Below are 16,437 nucleotides of genomic sequence, written 5' to 3'. Positions count from 1 at the left end.
CTTGCACTTGCCATGCAAGGGCTCTTCCACTGAGCTAAATCCCCAACCCCTAGAGTACTCTCTTAAACAGTCATCTCAAACAACAAAGAATTTAAAATGTGACTTACATTCATATATAGAATGCCAAAATAAAAACACAGAAAAATCACCACTGTAATCATCCCCCACACAAAAATGAGTGAATCATTTGTCTCAGTAACATATAAAAGCTTAAAAATTTTTGTTCAATGCTAATATCATGACATAAATTTGACATTAAGCTATGTAGCAATTATATGACATCAGAATAAGCAAAAATCCTTGGAAATATGCCATAACTCTTTACAAATGATTAGTTTAATTTGAAAAACAAACATTAAGTAAGCTATGTTCACTATTTTTGTGCATGTGTGCCAGTCCTGGGGCTTGAACTCAGGGCCTAAGCAGCCCTAGCCTTGGGTTTTCTCAAGGCCAGGGCTTCTACCACTTGAACCATAGCACCACTTCTGATTTTTTTCTATGTATGTGATACCGAGGAATTGAACCTGGATCTTCGTGCATGCTAGGAAAGCACTCTTTCACTTGGCCAAACTCCCGGCCCTATGATCACTTTTTTACGATATCACAGTATTAAGATATAAAATGTCATATACATTTTATTTTTATTGAATATTTAAAATAAGAGATTTTTGAAAAGAAGAGCTGAAAAGTAATCTGAGGTGGGTTTTTAACACATCAGGTGTTTTCTGCTAACTCAAGTTAATTGAACTCCTTTTACAGACTTCAAATCAAACTCACGACAAATTCAAGCTATCTTAGATTTCAGAACCAGAAATACTAAGCTAAGTTTTGCAGCCGTTTAGTTTCTCTCAAAACAAGTATCATCTATTTTCATAAACTAAAAAAAAAAACTGCAAAGATGTTAAACTAACCCTATAACAAAACCAAGTCTTTTTAAAATTAAAAAAATGACAAAATCTCAAGGAAAGCGGTGATATGTCTAAAAAGAAATGTACTTTTTACCTGACTTATATAACTGTAACCCCTCTGTATATCACCTGTATAATAACAATCTAAAGATTAGACTCCACCTGGTTCATTGCAAAGAACAAAACATGAGACAAAATCTGTAAGACTTTAAGCAAAATCTGTATGCTTCTTTAAACATTATATAAAATATAAACAAATTATAAAGATCACCAGAAATCCTTTGTAAGAAAAAACAATTACTGGTAAAGTGCTAGCCTTGAGCTGAAGGGCTCAGCGCCCAGGCCCAGAGTTTCACACACACACACACGCACATGCACACACGCACACACGCACACACACACACAGTAATTACCAATATCAAAAGCTGGATGCCTATCTGGAATGTCTTTTATACTTAGATAATCAACAACGCACTAATGTAAGTTTCTGAGTAAAAGAAAACAGTAGCATATCTGGAGTGGTTATTATATTACAAATTAGAACCCAATGTAAAAACTTCCTGAGAGCAAAGACTAATTCACCTTCGGTATCCCAACAATCAGCCAATCAGTACTCTGCTTAAATGTTGAATAGAGGTAAGTTAAATTTAATCTAACCTAGAAGGTCTCATTTTTATGTCTAAAACTATTTGTGTGCACACACATGCATGTGAATACACACCTGTAGCAACTGTACCCAGGGCCTAGCTTTTTTCAGCCCGTTTTAGTTTTGTTTATTTGTTTGTTTTTCCCCTAAAGCCTGGTGCTCTAGCAGTGAAGCCACAGCTCCACTTCCAGCCTTTTGCTACTTAGAGATTAAGAGTTTCTCAGATTTGTCTGCACCAGGTAGATTCAAAAGGGGATCTTCAGATCTCAGCCTCTTGACTAGCTAGGAGCACAAGCATGAGCCATCCACTCTCAGTTAAAACTATTAAGTGCTAATAAACAAAGAAAATGAAACTGCCCTGAAACTTATGTTCAACAACTGTGACTGAAAAAACTAGGACACCAACTCTGTTAAGGCAATTCTGATAGATAGCAGACAAATTTATTCATAGTTTAATCCCCTTAGAAATAAATCCCAAGGAACAATATCAAAACAAAAGAAATGCTGCATACACAAAAGTGAATTTCATTGCTATTTTCATGGGGAGAGGAACAGGAACTAAGTATATATGCAAGAGCACATACTTTACAATCACTTTACAAAGTTAAAAATGAAGACTGTAGGGGCCGGGAGTTTGGCCTAGTGGTTGAGTGCTTGCCTAGCATGCACGAAGACCTGGGTTTGATTCCTTGGTACCACATACATAGAAAAAAGCCAGAAGTGGTGCTGAGGCTCAAGTGGTAGAGCTCTAGCCTTGAGAAAGTCCAAGGACAGTGCTCAGGCCCTGAGCTCAAGCCCAGGACTGGCAAAAAAAAAAAAAATGAAGACTGTAATGTGGAATTACCTCAAAAGTAACAGGGCCCCAGGGTTAGCCCCAACACTGGGGGGATATAAAAAGATTCACCTCCTAATTTATCTTCTGGATTCCAGTCCTCTCCCCAGCCCCCAACTCAAGCTAATTTTCAGATCAGTCAGAATTATGTTCACAAACTTAAATCAGAACAGGTCTCTCTTTTACTCAAAAAGTCTCCAACAGTTTCCATCTCATTCAAAGTAAAATCCAAAGTGCTTACTCTGGCTTACAGGATCCCAGCTGCTCTCATCTCAAGCCCTCTCAGTGTGTCTTCCAGTCACACTGGCCACGCTAGCCACTCTCCAAAGGCCATAGATGCACAAGGGTCTCTGTACTTTTTTCACCCAAGAGAACACACATCCCTTCCTTCAGGTCGCAGACGCAGTCTTCTCTACCCAATGTTCTTATCTTATCTCCTCACATTACATGTGCCTTCCTTATAGCTCTTACCATTATGCATTCATTTAGTTATGGCTTTTTCCCTCCTGGTTAGAAGCCTTATTTAACAGTTAGGACTTTATCTACATAGTAATCATTCAATTAAGTACTGTGAGAATATTAGATACCGATATAATTATTAACTACAAGAAAAACTATACATATGAGCAATGTTGTAAGAAAATGGAAGAAATGCATCATTTGTTAACTTTTTGATCACACTGCCAAAAAAGTAGCTTACACAAATAAAAAAAAAGTCATTCATGACTATGATCTTATGCTGCCAAACAAGACTATAAACAAACTACTTCCTTAGAAGCCATGGGTACACTGGTTTAAAAATGACTGATATTTATTAACTTTTCTCCAAAAACTTGCATTAACAACCACTCTTAAGCCTTAGTTCCCAAATTAAAAGTTTAAGAGCAAATGCTTTCCTGAAACAACACAAACATGAATGAAGAATTGAGCAGTTTTTATATGCAACTGAAATAACATCAATTTCAGTTCACTTGTAAGACAATGTCCATGACTGGCTGCTTCAGAGCCCTGAAGCTGTAAAGTGTGGGGCAAAACCTTCAGGTTGTTTTTTTGGTTTCTTGTTTTTTTTCTTTAAGAAACAAGCCATATGACTTCATCATTTTCCAAGAGATGTCAGTGGTCTAGAAAAGGTTACAAATTACCATTTTAATATACTGGAATTAAAATATTCTATATTTTCATAGCATTTTAAAGTATTTTTCAAAATGACCAGACACTCCTTTGTAATCAATTTGTAAAACAAATATCAAGCATGTATTATCCTCCACACTTTACATCTAACCATATTTGAAATAAAACCTAATTCAAAATGGTAAGAACAAGATTGTGTGAAAACCATGCCAAAAAAGAATACCAATCAATAAAAATACAACTTCAAGACTGAAAGTGTTATAGAAAAACAGTACAAGAAAGGAAGGAGTCTGGGACCTAATATAGTGCTTTATTGTGTCAAAGTATTGCAGAAATCAATTACATCAAAAGAACAGGAAAACTACATGAAGGCATGCCCACCCCCACACATTGACAGGAAACCCAAAGAAAGTTTCCAAATCCTGTTTCCAGCAGCATCTCTTGAGAGACTGCCCTTTTACTCGCTTTTGAAGGTAAGCTCCCCAACAACTCACTTCTAGCTGCAGTGAGCAAAAAAAAATAAAATAAAAATAAAAATGCTGAAAGAATCATACGCCACCAAAGAAACAGAACACAGTGGCTACCTGTAAAGCTGTGGCCCATTAACCTCCTGCCCCGTTATTCCATTCTTTACACACGCCTCCCTTCAAAGAAATGACACAACGATTTTCCCTTTCAAAAGCGAATACACTGCTCCTCAAAACTAGTTCTCTCCCTTCCCTCCTCCCCCCACCCCCCGCCCAAGAGGTCAAAGGTTCCTTAAACTTTTGATTGTCCAGTTTATGCGGAGATCCCGTGGGTTAGTCTTCCCCTCCCTCCTCTTCTTACAGCAGTAAATTACACAATTCTGCTGAAGACACTGTCCTTAACTTCCTGCGGGGGGCGGGGGAGGGGAGGAGAGGTAGAGGACAAGCCACAATCCCACCAGGGCGACACTCCCATCCGAATCCCAAGTGTGACGGAAACAAGAGTCACACCTTGACCTCTTCCCTAACAAAATTTAGGTAAGAGGCGGACATCCAGGCGGGGGGGGGGGGGGGAAGCAACGTTGAAAAGTCGAACACATGGCACGCGACAGCAGACAAGGGGGAAGGAGGGCGGGAAAGAGGCTGGAGGTGAGGAGCGGCGCCGAGCTGTCAGCCCTCTGCCCGGGAAGGGATCGAGGAAGGCGCAGGGGTTCCGGAACCCTTGACACCGGCGCACACGGGCCGGGCAAAGCTCCCAGCCGCCCGCACGCGCGCGCCCAGGGCGCACAATTCACCCCGGCACCCCGCGCCCCTCCCTCGCGCGCCCCGCAAAGGGCAAGCTGGGCTGGCTGGAAGCGCTGACCCCGGCCGGGACCGCTCCTGAGGGGAAGGCGGCGCGGTCCAATCCACGTCGGCGGCGGCCGGGGCGACGGAGCCGGGCTGCGCCGTGACAACCGGAGAGTTGGAGGGTGGGGGACACAATGTCCTCTTTCTCTCCCACACCCGGCCCGGCCCTCCCGGCTGGCTCCCGCAGGCCCGGCCCCGGCGGCGGACCGGCTGGGTCCCGCGGACGTGGTCGACTCCGGCGCTGACGACGCGGCCTGGCCTCCTGAGCTCCGGGAGGACCCGCCGGCCGGGCCCCCGGGCCGCCGCCCCGACACCGTGGAAAGCGAACGCGGTGGAGGAAGGGGGAGCCAGAGGACTGACCGGCGACACGAGCCGCCTCAGCCCGGACTCGACCGACCCGAGACCCCGCTCCCTCCGGGCCCGGCAGGGGTTCCCCGCCCCTCACTTACCCACCCTGTCCGGCGCCTCCTCCACCACCACCACCACCACCACCACCTCCTCCTCCTCCTCCACCTCCTCCTCCTCCTCCTCCTCCACCTCCTCCTCCTCCTCCTCCTCCACCGCCTCCTCCCTCCTCACGGCCGTGGCTCCGGCTCAGGATCCGGCTCTGCGCGGCGACGGCGGCGGCGGCGGCGGCGGCAGCTCGGGAGCGGCCGCGGCGGCGCCTCGAGGACGCGCACGCACGCCAGCACGCAGGCCCCGCCCCCGGCTCCGCCCCGCCCCCCGGAGTCGTGCGGCCCGGGTTTTGGCCTGCACTCCCGCCGGCGTTCCGGAGCTGGCTTAAAGGAGCCACGCGCGGAGGCTGAGAATCACTCTACGTGGCTGCGAGAGGGCAACCTCGGCTTTGCGGCGACGACGGGGATGGTGGGAAGGGAAGAGAAGAAGGGGAGAGGGAGGAGGGTCAAAGGTCCAGGGAGTATGGAATTCGGAAGAAGCTCAACCCTTTGACTAGTACTAATGGAACACCTAAGGAGGGGCACTGTTCTAGGCACACACAGGGCCCTGAGAGCTTGCATTTTCGTGGAGTGGGAGAGGGAGCAGAGACAATAAACGAGACACAGGTGACAGACAGCAGTAAGTAGTATGAGAAAAAGTAACATTATAGCTGCCCAGAGAGCCTGAGATCTGAGGACAAGGTTAAAAGCCATCGAGTGCCAATCTTGAGTGGAAACTGCTAAGGGACAACACCCAGACCCTGAGTTCAAACCCCAGTACTAGCACACACAGAACACTTGGTGCACATTCACACGTGATATGAAGGAATCGGCCTACCAAATCCGTTCCAGACTGTGAGAAAAATCAACCATGAACCCATAGGTGGGTTCCATGTTGCAGGAACAAGCAAAAGGCTGAGTGGAATCAATGGGCCTGACAGAGGGCAAGCCAGGTGGGAACCTTGTGGTCGATAGACCATTGTAAGAGCAACAGGAAGTCCTAAGAGGAAAGTTAGCCCAGAAATGACGATCTGAATCACATTCTATGAAAGCCTTGCTGTGTGTGTGAAATGCACACTAAGAATGCCATAACTAACACCCACAGAGAAGCTTGTTACTATGAGGCTGCTCGAGTTAGCTTGGGCAAGGATGGCCAAAAAAAAGACAAAATGAAAAAGAAATGTTTTCTTATTTTGTCTTACACCTGATTTTAGTCTTAGATATATATTAACCAGAATGGATTTGAACCTGGATCACAATGTGTGTGAAAATGAGGTCTTTTGGAGATTCCTAGTTTCACTATGATAAATAGTGGTGTTGTTTAATGAGTTGGAGTAGAAGAAATCAAGAGTTGTTTCATATTTGTCACCTTTAAAACAATTTGTCTAACCACATTTCCAGTGGTCGTTCTTGTAATGGTAGCTATACAGAAGACTGAAATCTGAGGATTGTACTTCAAAGCCAGCCCAGGCAAGAAAATCTGTGAAAATTAACCACAAAAAAGATGGAAAGGGGAAGTGACTCAATGTGGTACAGTGCTAGCCTTGAACTGAAGAGCTCAGGGACAGCACCTAGGCTCAGAGTTCAAGCCCTATGACCTACAAAAAAAAAAGTTGGAAAGGGAGCTGTGACTCAAGTGGCAGAGCACAAGCCTTCAGCTTAAAAACTAAGGCACAGCACTCAGGCCCTGAGTTAAAGCTCCAGTATTAGCACACACTACATATACATACATACATACATACATACATACATACATACATACATACATACAATACATAAAATAGGGCCAGGAGCATGGCGTAGTGGTAAAATGCTTGCCTAGCATGCACAAAGCCCTGGGTTCGATTCCTTGGTACCACATACACAGAAAAAACCAGAAGTGGTGCTGTGGCTCAAATGGCAGAACACTAGCCTTGAGCAAAAAGTATCCAAGGACAGTGCCCAAGCCCCAAGTTCAAGCCCCAGGACTGGTTTAAAAAAAAAACAACAATTTGCCTGTTATGCACCCAAATAAACATATTTAGTTGGATATATAAATATGGGGGGGGGGGAGAAAAGCACATAAGTGCTTTTAAGCCATGGCTTTACACAGAATCTCTTAGAGAGGAAGAGTAGCTTAGAGGATAAGGAGAAGAAAAAGGAAGATTAGGAGAGGTAGAATTTTGGAAGATAAAAGAATTATTTCAGAAAGGTAAAAGTAACCAGCCTTATAAAATAACTGCTAAAATAATTAAGATGAGAGCATGAAAGGGTTTTGTTTTTTTAGTGCTAGAGATTAAACCCAGGGCTCTCCACATATCAGGGCTTGAGTTACATCTGTAGCCAAGGGTTGAGAGTAAAAACACTGAAGTTGGCCTGCTGAAGGTTACTAGTAACTTTGATGAATAAACATTCAGTGCAGCTGTGGGGAAGAAAATTTGGTTAGAGCATGTTTTAAAAAATGAGAGGTTAGAAGGAAAACATTTTGAGGAGAGTTGTAGAGAATAGCAACTGAGCAGTATGAGAATTATGGAAAGGTATTTTTAGATAGAGATACTTCCTCATATAAGTATGCTAGAATTATATCTAGAGAGGTAAGTGTTGACCATACAGAGAAAGATTGTGCGCAGGTGAGAAGCAATGGGACTTAGCACAGTGGTGATAGGGTTGGGCTTGTACAGGAACAAGGACAATGCATTCACAGATGCAGAAGGCACAGTATACAAGCATAGATGGAGCCAGATCAGGCAGTACATTTAGTGGTGTCAGAGCTGTATTCCAGATTTTGTTTTGCTCACCAGGCTGGGGGATCACTTCAGCCTAGGAGAAGGGGCACTTTTCTAATTGTTCTACCTGAGGAGTGATATCTTTTAGCAGTCCTGCACACACACACACACACACACACACACACACACACACACATACACACACACACACACACACAATGGATACAATGGAGATATATTTCCTCAGTTTGCTCAAGGTGCTGACTGTTGCCCAAAGGATTGGTGAAGTAAACTCTAATCTGTGCTCTCTTTACTCCTCGTCTTGAGTTTATGGTCACACTATCCAGCATTGTAAGATTCTCACTCAGCCCCATTCCTATGTTTGGGGCTTAGAGACAGTTGGATCTTCTCAGGAAAGGGTTTGGCTGATGAAATGCAACGCAGCGGGGAGGGCACTATGCAAGGGAATGGTTATAGTGGTAGACCTTGGAGTGACTCTAAGTCCAGAAAAATGAAAGGGGGGATAAAGAGAGGTGGCCCCTTGAGGAAGGAATAGTTCCAGAGGAAGCAATCAAATAAGTGTGGGACAGGGGACTTTCCAAGGATCACACATGAGGAAGTGAGGCCATCAGGGAAGAGGAAGTATGACAGATCTGTGACCAAAAAAAAGCTAAGGATTGTAAGGGTTGGCATCCGAGAACTAAGCAAACAGCACAGCCATTGAGCCCCTGTTTTCCTGACAGTGTCAGAGCCACTGGTCTGGAAGAAACTGAAGAGTGGACTGCCTACTCCTAATCTACAGGACTGTGTACATACTGAACACAGTAGAAACAGCACAGGAGAGAATCTCCTAGGGAGGAAGAGTATTTTAGAGGATAAGGAGAAGATTCTCCTTATCCTCCAGATACTGCCCTGTCTCCTTTACAAGCTTTGGACTACACAAAGCTTGGATGGCCACATAAAGTGCTCATGTTGTAGACATAGAATTATTCTTGGAGACATTTATTCTTGTCTGATATTTGAAATAGCCAAAAGGCATCATTCTTCCTAAGTCCAGCTCCCACTCCTCCTGACTTGCTTTGTGGCATCCCCTTGGTCAGTTACCAAGCTGTCCTTTAATCCTTTTTCCTCATCCCTCTGTCCAGTTAACCCAGAAAAGTTAACAATCTGCATTGCCAATAAAACACCCTTCCGTGATGGCATTATTCTCTATCTCTACAGTCCCCTTAGGGCTAATGAACACTTGCAACTGAAGGACACAATTTTACATTTAATTAATTAATTATTATTTTTTTGCCAGACCTGGGGCTTGAACTCAGGGCCTGGGCACTGTCCTTGGGCTTTCTCAAGGTTAGTGTTCTACCACTTGAGCCACAGCACCACGTCTGGCTTTTTCTGTGTACGTGGTACCAAGTACTCGAACCCAGGGCTTTGTGCATGCTAGGCAAGAACTCTATCCCTAGTCCATACTCCGGGATGAATGCATTGGTTAGTCACATTATAGATTTTAAAATTATTCCACAATAACTAATTTAATCCTATCAAATCAGTTCAATCAGTGTAAAATTAGGTTCTACCAGCCTCTTTTGCAGGGAAGCACAGAGCTAGTAAATTGGATAGGCCCCAAAGTGGCACCTGACTTTTTGAGAATCAACACATTGGTTGTAGGTACTATATATGAAATACAGCAACTGATAGGATATTTTTTTAAAGTGCTTCTTTATGGAAGCCTTATCTACCTACAGATCCTGTGAGGTATAGGTATTGTTGTATAGTAACGCAGTATATGGTGCCTGGAGTGAGATGATACAGGTTCTGGCACTTACCAGCTCTGTGGCCTTGAACAAATTACTTAACTTCTTGCAGTCCCAGTTTTCTTATCTGTACTCTGTATATAAAAAAAGAAAAGTAGGGCTAGAGGTGTGGCTGAAGTGGTGTTGTTTACCTAGCAAGATCAAGACCCTGAGTTTAAATCTCAGTACTACAAATTAATTAAGTAATAGAGTTTGATTAAAAACTAAGACAGCTACCCTACGTGAGAGCCGCTCAGGGTCACAGTGTCAGCTCCCGAGTCTGCACTGTGTCCCTGGCCAGTCAGTTCACCACCATCTATTTCCCCTGGCTGGTCAGTTCACTATCTACTTCCCCAATAAATTCACCTTTTTATATGAAAAAAAAACTAAGACAGCTGATGAATGTATTCATTAAAAACTGGTTCATTACAACAAAAATGTTATTTTTGTTATAGTTAACATTCTATTCTGGGATCATAAAAATACATGCTATTTGACAAAATGTTAAACCCTTCACTATAGAAATAATTGTAAAACTATCTTGGTTTGTAGGCAGTTAGACAAGGAAGGTCTGCTGCTTTCAGAGGACTTTGTATTTCTCAAGGCATTCTGTAATCCGAAGAACAATGCATTTAGCTTCAAGGTAGCCATTAGAAACAGTTTCTGAATTTGGGAATGGTGGTGGTTCACACGGATAATCCCAACACTCAGGAGGCTAAGGCAGGAGGGTTGTGAGTTCAAGACCTACCTGAGACTCTGTCTCAAAATAAAACCACACAAAACAGAAGGGAAGGAGGACGGAAGAAAAAAATGGAAGAAGAGGAAGGAAAGGAAGGAGGAAAGGTGAGAAGGAAGCAACTCTATTTCTCTTATGAGGCATGGGGTGGTAAAAGAAGGCAAGCAGGCAGATACTTGGTGTACATTGCATGAGAGCTACAAAGAGCGAAGAAAACATACAGATAATCAAGATTAACTTGTTGAGCTGGAAATGTAGCTCAACATGGTAGAATACATGCTTACTATGAGCAAGGCCCTAGGTTCAATTTTTTAAAAAGAAATAAACACAAAGGCATAAGGCATATATGTTTCTGGTAAAAAAAAAACATTTATCAAAATGAACTCTAGGAAATGGAAACAAGAGGATTTCTCTTACTGTAGTTTTTGTTTTCTTTCCTTCTGGTCTTCTTTGTTCCTTTTCTCTGTTTTTGGAAGGAAAAGGGGCACAAGAAATGGACAGACAAAAGCATAGCAGTGGTACTCACAGGATACTATATGGAAGATGAATGGGGACAGGAGGGAAAAACTGGGAGAGAGCAAGGAAAGGGGTAACATTCCAAAAAGAAATGTACACTTATCTGGGCACCCATGGTTCACACCTTAATCCTAGCTACTCAGGAGGCTGAGATCTGAGGATTATAGTTCAAAGCCAGCCCAGATAAGAAAGTCTGTGAGACACTTATTTACAATTAAATCACAGAAAAAACCATAAGTGGCACTATGGATCAAGTAGTAGAGTCCTAGCTTTGAGTAAAAGGAGCTCAGAAATAGTGCCCAGGCCAAAAGATCAAGCCTCACTACCAGCAAAAAAAAAGAAAGAAAGGAAAAAGAAAAGAGAAAAAATACTCTTTACACCATTTATATCATTGTAAGCCCTCTGTGCATCACCTTTATGACAATAACAATAAAAATACTTCCCGAAAAAATGAAGCTTTTGGCAGTATGTGTTACCAATATATATTTTTTATACAACAGACTTTATACATGAGGTCTCTTGCTGCTAAGCACTAGCCTGCTTATTCTTTTCCATTTCCTCCCATGAATTTTATCATCTAAAAGAAAGCAGCTATTAACTCCTACAAGGAGTAAAGGATTCCTGCAGTAAGGAAATTGGATAATGATAAGTACCAGCAGACTGGACACAGAAGAAGAAGCCCAAAAGTGGGCACCAATGGCTCATGCCTATAATCCTATCTTCTCAGAAGGCTGAGATCTCACAATCATAGTTCTAATTCACCCAAGAGGAAAGTTAATCATCAAAAACTGTGGATCTGTGACCCAAGTGGCAGAGTGCTAGCTTTCAGCAAAAAAGCTAAGAGACAGTGCTTAAGCCTTGAGTTCAAGACCAGTACCAGCACCAACAAAAAGGGGGAGGTGGGAAGACCCAAATGTAGACAGGGTTCAGAAAGTGCCAAGACTAAGTTAAGTCTTTCTTATTGCGCAAAACAAACTTGCTGTATCAGGGAGAGAATGGTCACCAGGACAAGGAGGCCTCCATTAATGCATTAATAGAGGGTTTTATAGAAGTGCACTGACACTATTTCTCCTGTAGTAAAACTCAAACATAAGCAAATTTAAATAACATCAATATATGGACAGCTGAATTAACAGGACAAAATACTATATTTAGAGTTGCTTGATTTAGCAAATAAAAAATACAGGATGCCTAGGTATATTTGAATTTCAAATAAACGTCAAATACATTTAAAGTAATATTTACTTAGGATTAATATATGTGAAATTCAAATGTTGCTGGATGTTCTGTAGTTTACCTGAAAAACTTAAATGTGGTTAAATATATCGGTATATATTCTAGAAGGGCAATTTTGCTAGGCCTGTAATTCTAGCTACTCAGGGGTGAAGATCTAAGAATTGCTGTTTGAAGCCAGCCTAGAGAAGAAAAGTTTATGAACCTCTTGTCTTCAATTAACCACCAAAAAGCCAGAAGTAGAGCTCAAATGATGGAGTGTTAACCTTCAGAGATAAAGCTAAGAAACAGTGCCCTAGATGCTGAGTTCAAGTCCCATTACTGGCACAAAAAGAAAAGTAAAATAAATAAATAAAAGTTCAAAAAGCTCTTACTATTTATCAGCTTTGTGACATTAGGCAAATTGCTTCATCTATTGAATCCCAATTTTATTTATTGTTATTATTATTATTTATTTTATTGCTATTATAAAGGTGCTGTACAGAGGAATTATGATTACATGAATCTGCTAATTTAATAATATAAAATTTAGATAACATTTACTCTGTTTTTGTTTTTGTTGATTTTTGCCAGATTTGAGGTTTGAATTCAGGGCCTGGGTACTGTCCCTGAGCTCCTTTTGCTCAAGGCTAGCACTCTGCTACTTGAGTCACAGTGCCACATCTGGCTTTTTCTGAGATTTAATTCAAGATAAACCTCTCAGAAACCTTCCTCCCTAGGCTGGCTTTAATCTCCTATTCTCAGATCTCAGCCTCCTGAGTAGCTAGGATAACAGCTACTGGCACCCAGCTCACCCTGTTTTGTTTTGTTTTGTTTTGTTTTGTTTCAGTATATAGTTACTGGGGCTTGAACTCAGGGCTTTGCAATCTTGCTTAGATTTTTCTGCTCCAAGGTGGTCTCTGTCTCTTGAGACAAACTTCTGGCATATTACTACGTCATTAGAGATAAGAGTCTTGCAGATTTATCTGCTTACATGGCTTCAAAACTCCATTCTCAGATCTCAGCTTCCTGAGGAGCTAGGATAACAGGCTTGAGCCACCAGCACTGAGCCTACTTTGTTGTTAAATTAAATAGTACCCATAATCCTGGATTCAGAAATCAATTTGAAGCTAGCCTGTGCAAATAATGGAAGCAGCAGAGCTGATGGTCATCTATAGCCCTGAGTTCAAATTTCAGTATTACCAAGGGAGAAAAAAAAAGGGAGAATGGTAACCTATCATACATAATAAGTGCCCCCAAAATATTTTTTCTTAGTAGAAAGTATAAATGGCTATTCACTAACCAAATTACTCTTTAAAAACTGATGTAATTCCGATATCTCTCTCTCTCTCTCTCTCTCTCTCTCTCTCTCTCTCTCTCTCTCTCTCTCTCTCTCTCTCTCTCTCTCTCTCTCTCTGCCAGGCCTGGGGCTTGAACTCAGGGCCTGGGCACTGTCCTTAGACACTTTTTGCTCAGGGCTAGTGCTTTGCCACTTGAGCCACAGTGTCACTTCTGGCTTTTTCTGTGTATGTGGTACTGAGGAATCAAGCACTCTACCACTAAGCCAAACTCCTGGCTCCTCTCTCTCTTTTTTAAAGATATAACTAGAGTTTTTTTCTTCTTCTTCCATTTCCATAATACTTAGGATTTAGTTTGCAATAAACTTTAGCCAAAAGGAACAACTAACATCTTACTATTCCTTATCTTCTTCATTTGATGTATAACAATTGAACCTACTTGTGTGTGTGTGTGTGTGTGAGAGAGAGAGAGAGAGAGAAAGAGAGAGAGAGAGAGAGAGAGAGAGAGAGAGAGAGAGAGAGAGAGAGAGAGAAAGTATGCATGTATAACAGTACTGGGGCTTGAACTCAGGGCCTGGGAGACCATTCTTTAGCATTTTGCTCAAGGCTGACGCTCTACCACTTGAGCTTCAGCTTCACTCTTGGAGCTTTGTTGGCTAATTGTTTGGACAAAGGGTCTTGTTGCCTTCTCAGGTTGGCTTCTAACTATGATTCTCAAGTCTCAGGCTCCAGAGGATCCAGGATTATAGCCATGAGCCACATGTACCCAGCTTTGAACCTACTTTTGAAAGTGTCCTTCAGGTTTCCAATGAGAACGTCATGTAAATGTTCATAAAATATTCTTGAGTATTTATTGGGTAAAAGTCAGGAGCCAGTGACAGTTCTTGAAAAAGTTTCTGTTAAAACAATATTTGGTATTCTGAAATTTTTGTGTGCTACATATTATTTAAGAAAACCCACAGATAATTCTGGTTCATTAAATGCCAGGCAAGAAAAAATGATATAGCTAGCTGTTAGTTGAGGCTAGATCTGAGGATCAAGGCTGAATGCAAACTCTGTGAAGAAAAGTCCATGAGTCTTTTATCTCCAATTACCCAGCAAAAAGCTAGAAGGTATAGCTCAAGGCATAAAGCTCCAGTTTTGAGCAAAAAAGTTAAGCAAGAATACAAGGCCTAAATAAAACAAAACCCCACAACAACAAAAATGTACAAGGATCTGAGTTCAAGCACCAATACACACACACACACACACACACACACACATACACACACACAGAAATGGTAATAATGTAGTAGTGGGCTTGAAATCCATAAAATTTGGTTCTCTCATAAAAATTTCCTAATACTAATACTTCTAAGTGTTTTCTTCCTCATGTATAAGTGGAAAATATCAATATATATCTTTAACAGCAAGAATGAAGTTAAATGACTCTACTTATATCTTTAAAAAGAGAAAGAATGGAGCCAGGAGTTTGGCTTGGTGGTAAAGTGCTTACCTAGCATGCATGAAGCCCTCGGTTCAATTCCTCAGTACTACATACACAGAAAAACCCAGAAATGTCACTGTGGCTCAAGTGGCAGAGCACTAGCCTTGAGCAACTATGAGAGACAAAACATTACAGAGTAATCTTTCGATAAATTCCACTTACAGCATATCTGTTGATTCATTTGAAAGAGCAGAATAAGCTAGAGAGGCCTTATAAAAAGATACAGCATGAGGCTAGAGCTGAGCTGGAACTTCTTGCTCTGTCCTTATCTGCTTCTAGATGAGAACCAGTATCTTCCAAATAATGATACAACCTAAAAGGAATGCAAGGGAAGACTCCTTCCATCTCCCATCATCTTCAGTGCTGTGTATGGGTGTGTATGGGTGTGTGAGTGTGAGGGGGTGTTGTGGCAGGGGGTAGTAGTGGGGTAAAATTAAGCCCCTCCCCCAAAGAGTTAAGAAATTACCTTTTGATAACTTGTTAAATCAACTTCCAGAAAACTACCAGTTTGAGTTCAGAATGTGGAAAACATACTTCCAGTATATTTACAAGATTAATTTTGAGCCAAGGGAGTATATCGCAAATTCAAACCAGATTCAGAAATAATGACCTCAGTCTTTCTAGTGGTTGACTGATTAAGTAGTTATAGATTAAGTAGAGGTAGAGTGCATTAGGGGGAAACTGAACTCGTGGAAATACTTGAAGTCAGAGAATTATGTTCTCTGTATCACAGTTAGCAACAAATATTTGGTGCTAACAATGAGACTCCAGCAAAGGAGTGTGGTATTTTCCAAGGAGGAATCGGGGAGGAGCCTGTGGGAGGGTTTTACCAAGGGGATTACCATTTGCCATTTGGAACTGTGCTTTCATAAGAAATGCATTGTTTTTCAGTACAGGAATGATAGCACACCAGGGAAATAATAGCCAGGGGTAGAATGAGCTGGAAGCAGCTGGGTGTGGTGGTGCCTGCCTGTAATTTCAGCTGTTTTGGAGATGAGTTTGGAGAAGATCAAAGTTCAATGCCATCTGAGGGGAAAAAGAAATTAGGAGACCTCATCTCAACCAAGCTGGATGTTGTGTCTACCTATCTATTATCTTAGCTCTGTAGGAAGCTTAGAAAGGAAAATGAAAGTCTAAGGCCAGCCCTAGGCAAGCATATAAGACCATCTGAAAAATAACCAAAAGCAGAAAGGGTTGGAGGTAAGGTTGAGGTGGTAGTACACCTGTCTAGGAAGTATAATGCCATAAGTTCAAACCCTAGAATTGAGACTGGCACTGGTGGCTCATGCCTATAATCCTAGTTACTCAGGAGGCTGAGATCTGAGGAATGCTGTTTGAAGTCAACCCAGACAGATAAATCTAAGAAATTCTTATCTCCAACTAACCAGCAAAAAGCTGGGAGAAGTGTGCTTCAAGTGGTAGAGTGG

The 16,437-nt window shown here is 42.1% G+C and overlaps 1 protein-coding gene across 4 annotated transcripts in view; it reads right to left on the bottom strand.

Annotated features, from left to right (window-relative positions):
• Nucleotides 1-5,340, bottom strand: part of Rap1a (RAP1A, member of RAS oncogene family) — a 69,151-nt gene extending 63,811 nt beyond the window's left edge. For 2 of the 4 annotated variants that reach the window (XM_090334421.1, XM_090334422.1), the window contains exon 1: nt 5,280-5,314. The gene's annotated coding sequence lies outside the window, so the exon portion shown is untranslated. Of the gene's footprint in view, nt 1-5,279 lie in introns of all 4 variants that reach the window. The other 2 variants (XM_090334424.1, XM_090334425.1) reach the window with 2 other exon arrangements.
• Nucleotides 5,341-16,437: the final 11,097 nt, after the last annotated feature.

Source organism: Megascapheus bottae, chromosome 6, assembly GCF_031878675.1.
Source record: "Megascapheus bottae isolate mThoBot1 chromosome 6, mThoBot2.hap1, whole genome shotgun sequence".
NCBI lineage: Eukaryota > Metazoa > Chordata > Mammalia > Rodentia > Geomyidae > Megascapheus > Megascapheus bottae.
The sequence above is the reverse complement of the archived record's forward strand: the minus strand, read 5'-3'. Positions and strand labels throughout refer to the sequence as shown.